This window comes from Triplophysa rosa, linkage group LG25, assembly GCF_024868665.1.
Source record: "Triplophysa rosa linkage group LG25, Trosa_1v2, whole genome shotgun sequence".
In the NCBI taxonomy this organism is placed as follows: Eukaryota; Metazoa; Chordata; class Actinopteri; order Cypriniformes; family Nemacheilidae; genus Triplophysa; species Triplophysa rosa.
The window spans coordinates 1,367,315-1,384,594 of NC_079914.1; the positions used below are offsets into that span (position 1 = coordinate 1,367,315).

At 45.3% G+C, this 17,280-nt stretch overlaps 1 long non-coding RNA gene across 1 annotated transcript; it reads left to right on the top strand.

The window, feature by feature from the left end:
* Positions 1-14,381: 14,381 nt before the first annotated feature.
* LOC130549203 (uncharacterized) lies at positions 14,382-16,151 on the top strand. Its single transcript, XR_008962149.1, has 3 exons — positions 14,382-14,413; positions 14,804-14,839; positions 15,845-16,151. It is a non-coding gene; the product is annotated as an uncharacterized LOC130549203 (long non-coding RNA).
* The last annotated feature ends 1,129 nt before the right edge of the window (positions 16,152-17,280 follow it).

Here is a 17,280-nt window from a genome sequence, read left to right on the forward strand (position 1 = left end):
CCTCCGCAGTCATGGCGTTCTGCTGATAATTTTTTTTTTTTTTTACTAAAAAAGCGCCTTTGTCAACTTTTTCTTGTCAAAAAAGAAGTCATGTCTGAACATGGCCTAAGCCTGTTTTACCAGTGTTTTTAAGGCACTCTACTGTAAATACTGTAACCCTCGACGCCCGTGAAACAAACAGCAAACATCGATTCAAGAAGTGAACAAGCACCTTTGTTTATATATTGCTCTGTGTAGAAGTAACATTAGCTGCAGCTAACGTCAAGTCAGTTCAGAGCAGGCTAACGTTACACACACAACAGCCATGCATGCTCTCTTCACAGCGTTCTTGTGAAATACTACTACTTCTTACAATAATAATAATAAATACAGTTATAAGTAAACAAGCACACAGCTCCCCTGAAAACACCACTTACCACGAACAGTATGTAGGCTATCCTGAAAATGCGCTAATCTATTGACGGCGTCTGAACGTGAGGAGTCCTCCGACATGAGGTCGTCACGTGAAAGGTCATCACGTGAGTCATTTATTTAGGGTTAAATTACTATTCATTCATTTTACTAATAGTTAGATTGAACAGGCCTTCACAAAATGGCCTGTAAATACAAAACAAAATGTTTTTGCCTTGACAAAAGGGCACTTTCTGCATCAAGGGCCAAAGAGGCAGGTGCTCAAGTATCCTCCGAACCCCAGCCCCCCCCCAATTTTTTTTTTTAAATATTAAAACCAAAACGACTCATTTATTTACACTAGAGATGTGCGCTACGACTAATTTGACAGTCATTTAAACAAAAATGTAATACATTTTAACGACTAAAGAATGTAGGCTATTAAACAAACTGTTCATATCCAATATTTAATGTAGCTAAAACAGGCATATGTGTTCCATTTTCCTTACGTTATGATCATTAATATTTCTGCAATAAGAACCCAATACAGTATGGTTACTACGGAAGAGTATTAGGGCCAAGCAATAAAAAATATATAAAACCGTTTTGAGATTAAAGTCATTATAATGGGAAATTAAATCCGCAGTTTTTCGGGGAAAAAAGTCTAAATAAAATGTTGAGAATAAACTCAATCAATTTCGAGAATAAAGTCGTTGTGTTTCGAGAAAAAACTCGTTAAATTTAGAGAAAAAAGTCGAAATAAAATATTGAGAATAAACGTTTATCCTATATCAGGGTCATGTTCATTGCGTAGTACTGAATGAGGACATGGCAGAGTTGTATCACTTAGTCAAGCTATACTTTAGGCTTTCCTTCAGTAACAAAGAAATACTATCAGCGACTGGGTCTCTTTAGAATAATTTAACACGTTTTTAACACGACTTTATTCTCAAAGAGTTTTTTCTCGAAATTTAACGAGTTTTTTCTCGAAACACAACGACTTTATTCTCAAAGTATAGTGAGTTTATTGTCGACATTTTATTTCGAGTTTTATTTCTCGAAATTTAACGAGTTTTTTCTCGAAACACAACGCATGCTAGATCTGACCTAAAAGTAAATAATTTCGTTCCTGATTCACTTTTTAAGAAGGTTAATAATTCTTTTTTCAAACATATTGTTTTAGGATTTAACTTAAAAGGTTTTTAAATGAAACATTAAAATGAAAGTCATTTAAATTATTTTTCATACAAAATGATTCGCACTCAAAGAGATACAAACGTATTAAGTTTTATTCCATCATTGGGGGACAAAGACGTTTCGGCTAATGCCTTCTTCAGTGTGTCTTCTTCTTTGTCCCCCAATGATGGAATAATATTTTATACGTTTGTATCTGTGAGTGCAAATCATTTTGTGTGAAGAAGAGTTTTGTAGATTAACGCACCACAACAACAAAAGAAAGAACAAGAGCGCAGTGCAAATTACTTGTGTAGTCATTTAAATTTTGTGTAATTTTTTGTGTAATCAACTGTAGTAGTCGATTAGTCTTGCACATCCCTAGTTTACATATGGTGCAAACAACGATCACATTAGGTGATGAGTATGCATGCATGCATTCGTACCTTTAAACATCTGTACTTGTACCTTGCTTCAATCGTACCCAATAAATGTGGGTTTGATCAAATCTCTTTTTGTTAAAGTCCTTAATTTCACATGTTGAAACTGTCGCCTTGCATCCGCCATCCATGCTGCCTTGGTATGTAAACATGACATGTTTGTTTAACGTCATGCAGCAGAACAATCGGTTTCTTATTTCAAAGTACTGCGAGAGAGATTCGTAACAACTGTTCTTACAAGTGGTTTCAAGATGATCAGGCATGCGCTAGCAGTGCATTTACAGCGTGAATGAATCGCATGGTCATTGTGCTAATGATGTGTAATGGGAATGTTCACAGTGCAAACGAAGCACGCGTTTCATACTGGCCGAAATTCGGGACATTCTAAAATGCTTAACATGAAAAACGCTTAACGTAGCTTAACGTACCTAAACAGCGATCAAGGAAAAACAAATTTATGTCAAACCTTCCTTTTACTAAACACTTGCTGCTGTCAAAAGAACGACCTCTTGGTCCGTGGATAAAGTGAATAATATATGCGCTCTCTCCGGTCTCGTCTATGGCCCGGCCCCTCTCGTTCCCTCGTTAGCTTTCCATCATTGTTGATTCCGCGCACCTGCCCTCTGTTAATTATCCTTTGTAAGTCTCCCTATTTAATGCACTCGTGTTTGCTGTCTCGGCTGGTTCGTTTTGTATTACCCGATGTTCATACTCTAGTAAGCTGCCACCTTAGCGTTGGGACCACTCCATCTATCAGTTTCAAAGGATCTCCAAAACCAGCGTTATATCCACCGTTTATATAACATTCATCACCCAAATGCAGTGAACAAACAAACACAGCTGAACTTCGCGAATGTAGTGCTCTCTCTCTCTCCTGCACACAAGTGAAAGTGACGTGTGCGCATTATCCTTCTCCCGCTCTCCTTGGTTGATGCGTGGGTGTGCCGCGTGCTTTTCTGTAAGAATTGTCCAATAAGGGACTTAGAGATGTTGTTACGAAACGGATTTTCATGTTCGAAAAAAAACTTTCAAAAACCCATACGAACGCTTGGGCAGTGTATCGTGCACAGAAATACAACGTCATATGTCCAACTCTTTTTTGACAAGTTGACCATGTTAAGGATAGGAAGCCAGCATGTTTAACATTGTAAATAAGTCAGAATGCATGAAACACCGTTGCATCCCCCCTTTAAAAAATGGTGAGTCTTGAGATCATAGACTATCTGTTTGGGAACCTCTGCTCCAACTTGCCAGATAGGTTGCACAGCAATGCTGACACCTTGTGTGTCTCTCCACTCTAGCTCTTTATTGTAAACAAGTGAATTATTTTAGCATTGTTTGAACTTCAATTTTCTTTGATCCCCATCTCTCACTACTAGTTGCATTTCTGAACAGCGTATGTTTGCACATAGACAAACTGGTTTGTGTAAGGATTTTTTGAAACATTTTGACTTATTTCTATATGTGAAATAATATTATATGCATGTAAAATGGAACACTGCATGTTATAGAGAATGGAACACTGCATGTTATAGAGAATTTAGCATAAGCCAAATGGTCGGAGTCATGGAAAGAAGAGCCATCAACCCCCTTTCTCCTGGTTTCTTGATACGATCATCAAAAGACCAGAGTCAAAACCTCTGAGAGTGTTGATAACCTTTTGTTTCTCTGTTGGATATTTTACAACTCCTAAGCTTCAAAGCAGAGGGGAGAAGTCTCTCGGTCTAATCTGAAACTTGGCTAACCAGAGAAACTTCTCTGACAAATAGGAACGTGTGATTCAATTGTCCTTTTCTATAAATATATCTAAATATCTAGGTTATATGTTGTCTCTCTTGCCATTTTTAAATAATCTGTAATTGTTAAATAGGCAAGTTAATTCAGGCTTTGTTCGTATTCGTACCGCCGAATGAATCATGTCTTGAAGCACTTCAAACCTTAGCATATTTGATATATAAATGTTTGTCTTTACAGTTCCTCCTTGTTTATATACATTGTGTGACCATAGGACACTTTCTTTTCATTATGTTATAATTGGAATGATATCTCATAAAGATGCAAATTAGCTGTTGAGTGGACAAAGAACCTCTTCCCTGCTCAACTCTGATTGGTCGATTCAAACTCAGGTGGGCATGCCCTCTCATGAGGTTAAATATCGAGCCTGCTGTGAAAACCCTCTCTTGTCTCTTGCTCTCTTCTCCTCTGCTCTAAAACTTGTTTCGTGGCGTCTCTTCGGAGACTGCCCTCTCCCCCCACTGGGGAGGGGAAGAAGGAACAATGGACTCTGCTGCCACGTGGCTAGGCCATGCGGCCGATCACGAGGCCCGCAACTTTCTGCAGGCCTGCCTTCTGAAACCTTTTGAACAATTCCATCTCTACACGTGCATACCATACGGATATCGGTCCAGCACAGAGCTTGCAAGTATCCGTTTCTATTATAGAATAGCTGCGTCAAGTCTGTGCCTCTTTGTTAAAGATGATTTTTATTGGTGTTCAGAAAAACGCTGCCATGCCCTCTCTCTGTCTCTGTCTCTCTCTGTCTCTCTCTCTCTCTCTCTCTCTCTCTCTCCTCTCTCCTCTCTCTTTCTCTCTCTCAGCGCTTCCTAGCGCATTTGTGTTTCATGTATTTGTTTGTTTTATGCGATCGTCATTGTTTTTTTATCATGTAGAGTAGATTTTAATAAACAACCATATATATTCATTTGTGATGGGTCTTCTATATTCACACCCACAAACTTGGTCCCTTTTACTGTGTCTCGATTTACGCTACCTTTGCTCTAAATCCGGTTTGGTAAAGTCACGTTACTTATGGCCATGAGATAATGTAAGGTATATAATATCATTGATTCATTTGCTGGACAAATGCATACAAGTATTGTTATGCTTTATATTACTAATCAGAGACCGTAAAATATGTATATTTGATCACGATAATTATACGTATTTTCCTTTGAGCTAAACTAATACCTTGACTGAAATTGATGTTTTAAATAACTCATTTCATGGATACGATCTTGAAAGATCTGGTGGAGAACCATATTTGGTAAGCTTTGCTCATCAATATAGTAACGTTAGCTAAAACCGCTACAATGTGTTGCCTTATTGTCTCAGTTCTTTCCTATAAAGATTACATTTTTTTAATGCTATACAAAACAAAACGTCTTGGTTACGGATGTAACCTCGGTTCCCTGATGGAGGGAACGAGACGTTGTGTCGAACCGACAGAATGGGGTTTGTCTTGAGAACCTATCATCTTCTGAGTATTTAGAAAAGGCCAATGAAAATTGGCGGATGAAATTTGCATGCCGGGCTCCTCCCCGGATGTCCGGGTATAAGAGGGAAGCCGGCGTGCTCATTCATTCACCTTTGGTCTGAGGAGCCTAAAGCATCCTCCCCCGACCGCTGGGTTGGGCGGCCAGTGTTGTGGCATGAGGGACACAACGTCTTGTTCCCTCCATCAGGGAACCGAGGTGACATCCGTAACCAAAACGTTCCCTTTCTGTCGGTCTCTCGACGTTGTGTCGAACCGACAGAATGGGGTTCCTATGGAAAACGCCACAGCACTGAGCCGCGTAACAATCTCTGCGGAGCGACGTTGACTGGCCTGGGCAAGTCAGACAAACACGCTAACGCGAAATTATGACCTTCCAGTGGAGAGGAATGGGGACCCAGAGCTTTCCACAAAAAGTTGGGAAGCCCCCTAATGCCTGCCGTCACGGGCGGAGGCCTAATTCTCTAAATGGCGAGAAGCCGCCCGGCACCGTACGGGCCACTGGGTAAGCATTATTTCTCCTGGGGGAAAAACGCTGCAGAGGCCACTACCTACCGTAGGGAGGAATTAGTGGAGACACCACATGGTCTCACCATCAGGGGAGAACTCATGGGAAGAAAGTGCGGACAGGAGTTAACCGCAAGGTGGGAGTCCACCTGGGGAGGTCATGGGTTGCCAAGGTGGGAACCATTCATGAGGATACATCAGACGGAACAGCCCACGGAGGGGGTGTTACCACGTCTGGAGCACTAGGTCCGGTTAGAGCTATGTGGGAGATAACTCAACTGTTCCCCGGCCTAAGGGGGCAGGGCTGCTCTGCCCAGCCTGTCCCCTGGAAGGGTGCTTAGTGATGGATGGAATGCCTGTTCTTACCCGAGGGAAAAGAAGTGAGGCGGGATGGCCACTGCTCCCCCCGGAGGGGGAAGGGCTTCCGCAGGCGTACGCCCTACCGGCTGCCGGTCCCACACCTTGCCAGGATGCAGGCTGACACCGGTTCCGCGCATAGGTATTAGAACCTCACGGAGTTGTTAGGCATAGCCCAACCCGCAGCTCCGCAGATGTCTGCCAGAGAGGCGCCCTGAGCCAGTGTCCATGAGGGTTGTGCCTCACCCCCTACGGGCAGGGGCGAAATGAGATCGGTATGCCCTAACGAGGGCATCCACGATCCAGTGCGCCAGCCTCTGTTTGGAGACAGCCCTCTTGCTGACCTCCGAAACAGACAAAGAGCTGCTCAGAGCTTCTGGGCTCTGCGTGCGGTCCAAGTAGAGGCGCCGTGCGCGTACTGGACACAGCACGGATAGGTTGGGTCTTCCTCCCCGGTGGGGAGCGCCTGCTGGTTCACCACCTGGTCTCTCGGGAGAGTGGTGGGAACCTTGGGCACGTAGCGGGGTGGGGTCTCAAGATAACGCGAGAATCCCGGCCCCGAGTTCTAGGCAATCTGTGGACACGGAGGGTGCTTGTAGATCCCCTACCCTCTTGGAGGTGAGCGCCCTGCGGAAAGCCGTCTTTATCAAGACTGAGAAAGAGCGGCAACCCGAGAGGCTCGAAGGGGGCGGGGCCTCTTGAGGCCCGCCACCTAGGTCGCAAGAGGGTACGGAGCGCGGGTAAGGTGGTTACCCTCTCGCGCCCCTTAGGAACCTAATGACCAGGTCGTGCTGTCCCAGAGGCAACCCAGCACTTGGGTCATGATGAGCGGCCGTACCGGCTACATACATTCCCAGTGTGGAGGGGTAGAGGTTACTCCCTCGTCTCTCTTGAGGACGGGACAGCTCGTACCCGACCGAGCAACTCCGCGGGTCATCTAGCCGAGAAGAGCACCAGGACGAGAAGAGGCACCACCTATGGGCGTATAGCCACCCAGTGACCGAAGCCCTAGCCTGAGTGACGTCCGGACCGGGGGTGGGTCACTCAGGATCTCCTCGTCCCGTCCAGACATGGAGACCAGGTTTTGCCTGGGATGCCGTAACGTGCCCCTTCCCCTGGGGAAGCTGTCCGCCAGGTGGAGCGGCCAGGGGGGAGTTGTTGTCAGAGCCTCAGCTCCGAGAACCAAGTCCTGGTTAGGCCGAAGGGGCGTAACTAGTACCACTTGATGCTCCTCTTCCCTGGCCTTGCACAGGACCTGTGCAATAAGGCTCACTGGGGGGAAGCGTACTTCCGCTTGTCCCGCGGCCAGCTGTGCACAAGGGCATCCGTGCCGAGGGTACCTCGGACAGGGAGTACCAAAGCGGACAATGAGTGGAGTCCGGGGAGGCAACAGGACCACCTGTGCCTGGCCGAACTGCCCCCAAATGAGCCGGCTGCGCGGGGAGGGAGTCGCCACTCTGCGCGAGGCGTCGACTGACGAGAGAGCACATCGGCTGTCTGGTTCAGGACGCCTGGGATGTGTGTGGCTCACAGGGAGCTGATAACCTGCTCACTCCAGAGGAGGAGGCGTCGGGCGAGTCATGTTAGATGCTGTGAGTGAAAGAATACGCCACTGCAGCTGTGCTGTCCGACCGGACCAGCACGTGCTTCCCTGCACGAGAGGTAGTAGCCTCCTCAATGCAAGTAGCACAACCAACAACTCTAGGCAATTGAATGCCAACGCAGGCGGGGGCCCGTCCACCGCCCCGACACTGCTTGCCCGTTGCACACGGCACCCCAACCTTGCAGGGAGGCATCCCAAAGGGGACCCCTGTCCGCAAGAAGGTCATGGAGACCAGGGGGTTAGGGTGTGTCGGCAGAAAAGCGTGTGACCATACGCCTACTGCCGGTGTGCCACGCTCTCCAAGGAACTTGACTCTGCAGCCAGTGTTGGAGCGGTCGTATGTGCATCGACCCGAGGGGGACCACCCCCGCTGAGGATGCCATGTATCCCAGGAGCCTCTTGTTACAGGGGGACCGCTGACTGTCTGATCTTCAGGCAGTTCAACACTGACCGGGCGCGCTAATCAGTCGCGCTGCCTCTGGGAGGCCGCGAGGGTGCGGGCTTCCTCGTCGCGGGTCTCGCGCCCCCCCCCCCGGGGGGAGAGCGGGGCCGCTCGTGAGGACAGAGTCGAGTTCCATATCGAGAAAGAGGGAGAGCACCGGGGAGAGCTTGCTCTTTTCTCAGTTGACCTGTAGCCCCACCGATCTAGGTGCCGGAGCACCAGGTCCCTGTGTGTACACAACAGATCTCGAGAGTGTGCCTAAACTTGAGCCAGTCGTCGAGATAGTTAGTACCCGCACACCTCCTTCCCTACGGGGAAGGTGGGCGGCTTCCACGACATTCGTAAAGACTCGTGGAGACAGGGACAGACCGAAGGGGAGGACCCTGTACTGATATGCCCGTCCCTCGAACGCGAACCGTCGGAACGGCCGATGTCGAGGGAGGATCGAGACATGAAAGTACGCGTCCTTCAGGTCGATTGCCATGAACCAGTCCTGACACCTGACGGACGCCAGGATGCGCTTCTGCGTGACCATCCTGAAAGGCAGCTTGTGTAGGTGCCTGTTCAGAACACGCAGATCCAAGATAGGGCGCAACCCTCCGCCTTTCTTGGTCACAATGAAGTACGGGCTGTAGAACCCGCTGAACATCTCGGCCGGTGGGACGGGCTCGATCGCTCCCTTCACCAGAAGAGAGGCAACCTCCGCCCGAAGTACGGGGGCATCCCTGCCTCTGACTGAGGTAAAAAGGAAGCCCCGGAACTTGGGCGGACGTGTAGCGAACTGAATCGCGTAGCCGAGACGGATCGTCTTCCTCAGCCAGCCTGACAGTCTGGGAAGCTGAGACCAGGCTCCCAGAACTGTGACAGGGGGACTAGAGGTTTGATCTGCTTCATCGCCCCCGCGGAGGGTGGTTCGATGGCTAGCAGTACGGATTCCTTGCCGGGGGAGGACCCCCGGGGAGGAGATCGGCTCTGCTGTTTTTCCTGCCTGGCGATTGTCCGGCTCGACGCACTGTCTGTCTGAGAGTGCTGAAGGCTGGTGTTTATACTCGACATTGTGCTTCGCCATGACGCAACGTCGAGTTTGCCGTTCACCATCGTGCAGAGGGTGAGAGCGGCTGTGGTAACCCATAGAGAGAGGAAACTCTCCTTTTTGAGAGTAAGTGGGTGCCAGCTCCCCGGAGGGGGCCAGCAGATGGAGAGACGGGGCAGGATCCGTCCCTATCCGACTTCCCAGCGATGTGGCTGGGGTCGGGCCCAATGGTAGCCTCGATCCCCCTGAGGTGTTCCCATGACGGCTGCTGCGCCGCGGCTGCTGATGGGGTGATGGTCTCCTCTTCGCTGTCTCCTCCAGGGGGGCCGCCTGAGTGGGGGGCGCCAGAGCTGGAGGGCGTTGAAGAGGACCAGGGCTGCTGGGAAGCAGACAGTGCACGGGACTCAAAGGCCGAGGCGGCCGAGTTGCGGCACGGAGGACTGCTTCTTACTGTGGAGAACCCTCCGGGGAGGCCGCGTGCGGGTCTCGCGCCCCCCCCGATGGGCGGGGGGTGAGCGGGGCCGCTGCGGCTCGACAGTAACACCAATTAGCCCCCCCTTGCGAGACGGGTACGTCGAGAAAGCGGACCTTCTCAGCGTTACTCATCTGCACAAGGATTGGCCAGAGGAGTTTCTCATGGACCACAAGTGTGGACATCGTCCGACCCAGGGCCCGCGTGGTCACCTTGGTCGCCCGTAGAGCGAGGTCGGTGGCGGCGCGGAGTTCCTGCATAAGCGCTGGGTCGGTCTTACCCTCGTGGAGCTCTCTCAACGCCCTGGCCTGGCAGGAGCCATAGCGTGGAGAGAGGAGGCAGCTTGGTCCGCCGCAATGTAAGCTCTCGACACCAGAGATGCCGAGACACCACATGCTTTGGACGGGAGTCTAGGTCGAGCCCCCCCAGGTGGCCGCCACCTACGGGCACGAGTGCACCGCGGCAGCAACTCCACCTGGGGACACCGACGCATCCTCCAGCTGTCTCAACCTCGAGGGAAGAGAGGGTGACAGAACTTTGTTTGACGTGAAACGTGCCGGGAAGGGGCGTTCCAGGTCTTACAAAGTTCCTCATGCACTTCCGGTAAACACGGCACTGGGGGCGGGCGCGGCTTGGAGCCGTGCTCAAACCCGAGGCGCCATGTAGCCAGCCGCGAGCACCGGGAGAGGCAGTGCGGGCACTGCAACCCAACACTCACGGCGGCCCGGGAAAGCATGGCCGACATCTCGACATCCGCTTTTTCCTGGGCTCGACCCCCCGAGGGAGGGAGCCTGAGGAATCGTCAGAGTCGGATGGCAGTACGTCACCCCCCGATGCTGCAAGAGAAATCTCATCATCACGCATCGTGTCCGAATACGTGATTGAGGAATAAGACGGCGGACCGTCTTTTTGGGGAATGGTCAGACGAGCGAGAAGAGGTGTGAACGGTCCGTGAGCCATGGCTGGCGGATTATCGCTCACAGTAATCCTCATATCACCCTCGCTGCTTGCCGTAGCGGACGGCAGGGCCGTAGTCCTGCCGCCACGGAACGGGGAGCAAACGAGGTGCGGGCAGGATGTATCCACAACGTCTGCCCCAACGTACTGGAAGCAGGCATTGTGTCCGTCCCCCTCCTTGATGAGTGTGTTGCACCCATGAGAACAGCGGGACAAGCCACGCTGGAGAAATTTGCTCTTTTAGAAAAGGAAATTTGCTCAAACTCCTCCGGAACTGCCGAGACGCCCAGGGGAGAGTCACTGCAGGAAGGGACCGTCCGCTGTCCACGTCATATATTCCAGCAGAAAGAATGATCACCCAGATCGTAGAGAAGCTCACCAGATGCGTAGGCTCTGAAGAACAAAAGGTGAATGAATGAGCACGCCGGCTTCCCTCTTATACCCGGACATCCGGGGAGGAGCCCGGCATGCAAATTTCATCCGCCAATTTTCATTGGCCTTTTCTAAATACTCAGAAGATGATAGGTTCTCAAGACTCAACTTCAACCAGCTCCATTTTGTTTGAAAACAGGATGACCAAGCTGGTCCACCAGCCAGACCAGCTCTATACCAACACTACCAGCAATAACCAGCCTGGATGAGCATGCTGGTTAATGCTGGATTTTTCAGCAGGGACATCCCAGAAATACTATTTGGTACGTCGTTGCAACAAATATGGTCTGGTCTAGGCGTGTCTTAGGACATTATTGCCACATCCCCACAACATTCAATGTTACGTCGTCACAATGAATATGGCAATCACAAAGTTACGTTGCTGGAACGTTATTTGGTACATCGCTGCAACTAATATGTTCTGGTCCAGGTACGTCCTCACAACATAACAGTGTTAACTGGGTTCTTATTGTAGTCATGTAAACAGTCATGCCAGGAGCAATTCATCTGCATCGCTGCCCCCTGTTTCTTCTTGGCCACATTCATCTGCCTTTCCACAAGCCTTCTTTATTTATCAATTTCTTCATGTTAAGCTCCCCAGGGACAGTAGACATCTGCTGCCTGCACTTTGAAGATGCCCGTCTCAGCTCAATTATTAACAGGGCTGTGGCCTCATTTGCATACCGTCGCACTAACAGGTGGTGGAGAGAATGCATGGAAGCTGGGCTGTTTGATAATTAAGATATATTATGATAATGATGTGTATAGAAATGGGTGATCTGACTGATCTCCTCTGTAACTATGGATGTCACAATGGCCATACATTTAGCAGACAGTTTTATCTAAATGATCAGACAGTTTTATCATTGAATGTGATCTAAAGCACATTCAATGTATCCATTTTTTATCAGTATGTGTGCTCCCTGAGATCAAACTCATGACCTTTGCAATACTAACACAATGCTCTACCAACTAAGCTTCACAATGGTCACACTAGTTGTGCAAAAGTTGACTTATCATTTATTAAGGTTGACTTGTTTAATGGGCTTGCAGTTTAACAATTATAACCCTTTCTGAAAAGTAATATCTTTAAAATCATTGAATTTAAAGCACTGATGTTCCAGTCATACATGGTCTTTAGTCTTGAGTTGTTGCATTGCATTTTAACACGTGTAAAAAAAGTTCTACTGTAGCTGCTTGAATGCAAAATTAAATCTCATAGACCATACAAACATCAACGCACATGATGCTCTCTATTCTGAACTTGTCTCATGGTAGCACGTGTTCTGTATGGATAGAGACAATGTGTCTTGCACTCAGGGGGTGGAGGTCAGGGTCATTTATCATCTGTTTGACACTATTTCAATGGGATTACTGTGAAGCTGCTGTAATGATGAGCAGTCAGGTCGGATCTAAATGCAAACAGTGTTTAATTTAAACGTAAAATCCAAGGAACACAAAGGCGGAACACAAAGGCAAAAAAGGGCAAAGGGTTATGGGAAATGTAGTGTGAAATGAAAGTCCAAGTGATGAGGTGAGTGCCCTCTTGTGGAGCACGAGGGCACTGCGGCTGACAGATGTTACAGCTGCTTAGTGCAGTTTTAAAAATATATATTTTTTATGGCAACACTAAGATCATAAATTGATTCCCAGTGAATGCACAACCATAGAATATAACTTCACATACAGAATTTAAGTGTTTGTTTTTTGTAAGAAGTGTTTGATCCCATTCTTTTCAAATGTGTCCTGAAAACAAAGCTGTGCCCGAAACCTTAGGCAGGAGCAACAGTTACTGTGTAATTTGGAGACATGTTTTTTAGCAAATTGCCAGGACAGTGAGGACACCAAGACACATCTCAACAAAGGATCTCCCTCTGTGTGTAATAAGAAGAATGTACGCATGTTCTATAGGCGCATATTACTAAAGCGCTCTTTAAATAACAATGGTCAATGGCGATGGCGATAAAGTCAATAGCGCAATATTTTTTTGGTTATTTAAAGAGCGCGTTTAGACAGGGTTTCAGTTGCCTCAAAATAGCAACGCCCCAACAATGCGCCTGAACACTCCTCGTTTTCAGACCAGCAATCTGGCAAATGGGCTGAATTGCTTTTTTTATTTAAACAGAGTGGCGCATGGAACATGGAAATGATAACTACACTGTAAAAATTAAAGGTACTTTGAGGAACCATTTGGGGTTCTTCACATTGCCACACCGGCGGAACCCTCAGGGGAAACTCAAGGCACCGCTTAATGAAGGGCGGTTCTCTGAGGAACCCTCAAGGCTTCTTGGGGATCCCTTTTATTAAAATGGTCTGCACTGTAAAAATAAAAGGTGCCTCAAATATCCTGTTGTGTACTCAAAGAACCTTAAACCTTATTTTAAGTTCTTCAAAGCTCCTTTTCTCATAATAGGGTTATTGGTGGAACCATCTATAGTCTTTGTGGTTCTTCCAGGAACTTATAAGATCCTTGAATAACCCCACATTCAGTTGTGAAGTTCTGGAGTCACCTTTTCACTACACTGGGACCTCAAAGTGCTTTGCGGGTTATTGAAGGAACTGAAATTCTAAAAAAATGGTTCTTGTAAGATCTGTAAACATGTAAGTGGTTCCTGGAGAATCTCTCTTGTACAAGACAGTATCTAGAGGAACCCCCAAAATTCTGCATGAAATGGGGATTTTTAGACTGATCATTTTGATGCTTTATAAGAATAGTCCAAAGTTTGGTTTGTGGCCCCTGCTATGTGAACACACATTTTAAAATCATGCACATGATTAGAAAAGGCTAAATGTTATTTTGAAAAATTTCAGCAAGCTTTTAATTCTTTTATATTTATTAATATTGATATTATATTAATTGGAGACAAAACTATCATTCAATAACTATTCATTCCATAAGATCCTAAATCACTGAAATCTTTTGAAAATGTAATGTTGTTGTGTTTTCCATCCAAACAAACTGCAGCTGCTCTGTGTGTTTATTGTGCAGTCTCGCCCTCCACAGTACTGTGGCGCTGTTGGCCCAATGTCGCAGCGTCAAGGCATGTGTCATGTGGCGCTTTCGTTAGTATGTGTGTTTAACTTTTTCCAGCTCTGCGCAGACCGATCACCTTATGACAAAAAGCATACGGACTTAGAATAACATCTCTAAAGCATACAGAGCAGTCAGTTCACAAATAGCTCTCACTGTGCTTTGATGTCATACGACGTTCCGTCTGCGATCAAACATCTGACTGGCACACACGAGGTGTACGAGTTTTCACCGGTGTCCTCTCGCGCCAGAGGCGGGAATTCAAAATAACGGATGGCAACAACCTCTCGACTGTCCCACTGGAGGTAAGTAAAGTAAAAATATATAAATAACTGAAATATATTAACTATATACTATTTATACAAATGTGTACTCTGACACGTCTAATTGTATGGCCGCTTTTGGCTGTTTAAACCGTTTACTTATTTTATACAGTGTAGACAGCGCTTGTTTTAGCCGAGATGCTAACGAATATAAGTTAATGATGAAGCTTGTGGGGCTAACGTTAAATTGGTGTTAAATGACAAACAATGACTTTTAGCCACTTTTAGCTATTATGTTCACTTTTAGTGAATGTATAGCTCTTTTTTTACTTATTGATGTTTGTGTTGAATGGTTTCCCCACCCATGTTACATAAATTGCCTGTAATTAAATATTTTTATCATTCAGTTCTGTTTTTATCCTTTTTCCTCAGAATTTTCAGTATTTTCCAGTTGAGTAGACAAAAAAAGTAAGTATTATATTTATTATGATATTTTTATTGTTATGTTATTTGTTATATTTGCACATGTAAAAACACTCACTGACTAGGGTTGTCACGGTACCATAAACATGTCTTACATACTATACCAGCTGAAGTATCTCGATACCAAGTAGTATCACGATGCTGTGCCATATAATTCAAATCTATACAAAAAACACAGATTTAGATTAAACATTTTGTATTTACTATAGTAAACTGTATTATACTTTGCACTAGAATATGTTGTTGTTTTAACTGTAGTAATTTGATAAATTGTAGCAAATACATTTACATTTAGTCATTTGTAAATACTGTAGTATACTTAAATATTTACTATGATAAGACTCAAAAACACTAGTATCTATGAGTTTTAGTAGTTTACTGTAGTAAATACTAAAGTACACTAGATCATTTTTCACGTAGGAACTAATTCAAATGTTGGACAAATTTAATTGATACAGCAGTCTTTATAAAGGGAAATATTAGGCTTACTTTAAATGCAGAACTGAAACGGCCAGTAGGTGGCGTCAATTTTCCACTGAGTTCGTGAATCATTTAACCAACTCGTTCAAATCGCCAATTTGAATCATCAACTCGCCCGAGACATTTAAAACACACATTCATTTAGGAGATAAACACAGCAAAAATTCAGATGTAAGTGTTCAAATAAATATTAATGCGCATATGCAACATTACCTACGATACTACCGGTATTTTGAAGCTTTAGCATTGCTATGCTACCATAGCACCGGAACACCGTGCAACCCTATCACTGACAATGAAAAAATCGGAATAAAGTGGATTGTTGATATAAATAGCCTACTGTACTCCTTAACCAGACCAAATAGACCAAAGCAGTGACTAACAGGCATTGTAATATTTTGTTTATTGTTACATTTGTAAACCAATTTGTGATGTGCTAAATGATTAAATGTAATGTTTTATGAGACGTTATCTAAATCCCTCTTTTTGGTCTCCATGTCTTATTCCCAGGGACACCCAAGGCCAACAGACCCAGCTCCAGCCCGCCCTGATGCTCATCCTTGCACTTCCTGGGACACCTAAGGCCAACAGGCGCAGCTCCTGTTCTCTTTTTGCCATAAATACATATCTACTTTAGCAATACAAAATTGTGAAATGCACTATAGAAATTATTTTGACTTTGGATCCTCACACCACCTGGTAATAGCAGGAAACCCATTTGGAGAGAACAGCATTGTTTTCTCTAGCTCGCAAGGATTTGCTTTTTGGCAAATTACAACTTTACCATTGGTGTAGGCCTTGCTATTAGAGACTACTTTTTTGCTGGACTTTTTTACAATTGTACATTTGTACAAAGTACCTGAAATATTTCTTTATTTATATTTTAAGTTAAGGCAAATTATTTGGTTAGTTTTGTTAAGATGTTGTTTTCATTTATAAAAATATCACCAACACAGTATTAATTATACATTTGATTTCATGAATTTAGAATTGTAATGTACAATATTTACTATTTTGTGAATATTTATTCAATGTAAATTGTTGTTGTTTATCAATAAACTGTTTGCTTTGTATTTGCTTTTAGTATTTCTGCATATTAAAATATTGTGAATAGCAAGTATAAACTGAAATGGTGCCTTGAAGCACCCAAGATGGTTCCAGACCATTTTAATAATAGGGATCCCCAAGAAGCCTTGAGGGTTCCTCAGAGAACCGCCCTTCTTTAAGCGGTGCCTTGAGTTTCCCCTGAGGGTTCCGCCGGCGTGGCAATGTGAAGAACCCCAAATGGTTCCTCAAAGAACCTTTCATTTTTACAGTGTGGAACCATGTTGGGTGCTTCAAGGCACCATTTCAGTTTATATTTGCTATTCACAATATTTTAATAAGCAGAAATACTAAATCAAATACACGTTTATTGATAAACAACAACAATTTACATTGAATAAATATTTACAGAATGGTCAATATTGAACATTACCATTCTAAATTCATGAAATCACATGTATAATTAATATTGTGTTGGTGATATTGTTATAAATGAAAAGTCTTTATCTTAACAAAACTAACAAAATAATTTGCCTTAATTTTAAATATACTGTACATACAGAAATATTTCAGGTACTTTGTACAAATGTACAATTGCAAAAAAGTCCAGCAAAAAAGTAGTCTCTCATAGCAAGGCCTACACCCATGGTAAAGTTGTAATTTGCCAAAAAGCAAATCCTTGCGAGCTAGCGAAAACAATGCTGTTCTCTACAAATGGGTTTCCTGCTATTATCAGGTGGTGTGAGGATCCATGTAGTCAAAGTAAAAAATATTTCTATAGTACATTTCACAATTTTGCATTGCTAAAGTAGATATGTATTTATGGCAAAAAGAGAACAGGAGCTGCGCCTGTTGGCCTTAGGTGTCCCAGGCAGTGCAAGGATGAGCATCAGGGTGGGCTG